Source organism: Octodon degus, unplaced genomic scaffold (genome assembly GCF_000260255.1).
Source record: "Octodon degus isolate 3935 unplaced genomic scaffold, OctDeg1.0 scaffold00021, whole genome shotgun sequence".
Classification (NCBI taxonomy): Eukaryota; Metazoa; Chordata; class Mammalia; order Rodentia; family Octodontidae; genus Octodon; species Octodon degus.
Genome location: NW_004524597.1, coordinates 22,046,956 through 22,050,102, shown reverse-complemented (window position 1 = coordinate 22,050,102; position 3,147 = coordinate 22,046,956).

Below are 3,147 nucleotides of genomic sequence, written 5' to 3'. Positions count from 1 at the left end.
ATGTAATAATACTGAATATTAAAAATAATAATACTATTGAATGTTGAAAATAATTGGTAATAGAAGCACTTTCCTCATGTTCAGTAGCCCACAAAGTTTTCTTTTTTGTTAATTTATTTGGTACAGGGTCTCACTAGGCAGCTCGGACTGGTAGTGATCCTTGTTTTCTGGCCTCTCCATTGCTAGGATTACAGGCCTGTGCCACCATGCCTGGTCTCTGTGGCCAGATCAGTGTACCCTAGGATGGGGCCAGCATGTCATGTGGTGCTGGGAATAGGACCTTGTCCCTGTGCTTGTGTAAGTAGGCACTTAGTCCACTGAGCTATCTCACTGGCACCAAAATTTTCATAAAATGTTCTTTTTGCGATTTAAATATATTTTGGATCTTTCATAGTTAAGATTCTTCCCACTGATAGCTACATATTCAATGATCAGTTTGATTTTTTAGAGCATCTGCTGCCTTGTAAAACAGAAATTTTTTTATGAATTTAATTTTTTGTTAATTTTATTGAGAAACAAATCGCAATGAGACAGTTTCAAAACCGATTAGTAGGACAGTTTCAATAATTAATACATTGCATATTGTCTTTGTAGTGGTTATTGATAGTAGAAGATGCAGATAATTTATAACAGATTATCTCTGCAACCTAAATACTACACAGGAACTAAACAAAAAGCTTTGGATGTATAAATAAAGATAATAAAATACCAAGAAGCTCTATGATATTGCTTCAGAAGGGCTCTGGTCTGATGAGCTGTGGAATCCTGTGCCTACAAGAGAACAAAAATGCCATTTCTGAGTGTATTTGTAATACCTTGGAGAAGGACAGAATATAGACCAGTTCTGGTTCCCCGTGTTGACATTGCCTGCACGTGTTCAGAAATCGGGAATCAGATAGCTGAGCCACAAGGAAGAGAGTGGAAGAATCTAATTGAAAAGTAGGAAGAGTTGACATAGAAGTACCAAAGGATTCTGCATTCTGGGCAGGATTCTGCAATCTGCATTCCCATCCTACTTGGGCCTTTACTCAAGACTATAGAGCCAGTTGTCATTGTCAGGGGAAGGAGGGAGACAGAATTGGCCTCGAGAAACGTTAAATGCTGAGCCATTCTCATTCTTTCCTGAAGGTTTATTATCTCACTTGTTTCTGATTCAAGACATCTATTTAATTATCCCCATCTCTCCCTTTGGTATTATAAGACACTAGAACAATTTGTCCTAACCTAATACCTATATTTCAACATGTCCTTATTCCCAGCTTCCTAATAAGCATAAAACATTCTGTGATGAGACTCTGTCTTCCAAATATTCAATACCCTGCCTTCATTCATGAGCACTTGACATTTTATCAAACAGTGTGGCAGAAATGTCTTTGTCTCTTGCTAGAGGAAGCGAGGTGCTACATGATCGCATTTCTTTTGATAGCTACATTCAAGAGAACTACTTACTGCACATTTAGCAGTAGTAGGACAAGAAATGAGCCCTGAATGGGTTGACCTGGTGGTGACCAGGTGAAATAATATTGAATATTAAAAAGTAATAATACTACTGAGTGTCAAAAATAATTTGTAATAGAAGCACTTTCCTCATGTTTAGTAGCCCTCAAAATTTTCTTCTTTTATCAATGTATTTGGTACATGTCTCACTACACAGCTCAGAATTGTACTGATCCTCCTGTTTTCAGCCTCCCAGCACTAGAGTTACTGGCCAGCTTCAGCTCCATGTCTCTGTTTCCAAGATGACAGCTGGCAAAGAGTCAGCTGTAGGGATCCACTGGTCTCAGTTGGATTGGTTCTACCTTCTAAGAAACAGTGGCAGGAATGAGAAAAAGACAGACAAGAAGACAAAAGGTGGTGGCAAGTCTGCCTGGTAGGTAAGATGAATCCAGCAGCACAATGAAACCTGCATTTATTTACACTTTTGCAAAGTTCATAACACATGACACAAGTTTCCCTAGTGACTAGTAGCTGACCTTAACCAGTCAGGATGCTTATCTCAGGACTGAGGTAGCTTGTTTGCTTTTGGCACTGAGGCCTAGTCCTGCCTACACACCTGTGACTGGCTTCCCAACCTCTGTGGCTCCCAACAATCAGCATGGTAGGAACACAGTGGTGTACAAATCTTAGGAAATATGCATTTCTGAGTATCCTCAATTAATGGTAAAATAGAGGAGTTCAACATAATGAAATGGAATTCATTTTAGGGTGAAAGAAGTGACTCTAATCACAGACAGCTAAAAACCAGTCTCCTTTTTGTATAAATAACACATGTGAGTTATAGGGTGGATATTTCATTTAATCTATAAGTTAGAAATTGCTCTGTGCCTTACAAGCATCAGACTTCTCTTATTTCTGGCCCGTCTCCTTAATACCTAGGAACTCTGTCCCTTTCCCACTAGCCATTGCAGAGCAAATGAAGCATATGCTGTCAGAAAGTCCTTCTATGGTGATGGCCTGACAGCCCCTAGTTGACAGCACAGCTGATTTGAGTCTGCCTGGGGACCACTGCTTTGCAAAATGCAAAGCATTCTAGGATATCAAGTAGCATGGACATCCATGTAACTTAAACAGCAAAACTGATCCTATGACTTGTGAATTTTTCCTGGATTTGGAACATGTAACAGAACATTGTACTTTGTTTCTTTTTAGGTGCCTGTCCAAAGGACAATTAGTTGCAAACTTAGTATATATATATTTTACATCCCAACATAACCTATTTTCATAAAAACAAAAATTCTATTTGCTGAAGACATTGTAGGAGGCACAATAATTCCAGGCTTCCAATCCTATTGCAAGTGGGTTTCCGGGTTCTGTTTCCCCTACCTCTGCTGAGCTACTCCTAGTTCTTTTTACCCTGCCTATTTCCCATAAGTCTCCGGCTATGCCCCAGAGATGGGACTTCCTGTCATAGCCCAGTTGCCTAGTTACTCGCGCCTTTTACCCACTGACGTCATTTCCCTATGCCTCCACTGTATATACGCAGAGTTTCCTTTGACTAAAGGATACTTGATCAGAATCCTATCTTGTCTCCATTTCTCGTGTCTCCTGTCCTTTGTCGCCTGCTCAATTTCCCGCTCCTCTACCTGGTGACCTTTGTTGACTAACCCTCGGGTTGGGACAAGTGGCGCCCAATGTATAGGGCACCTG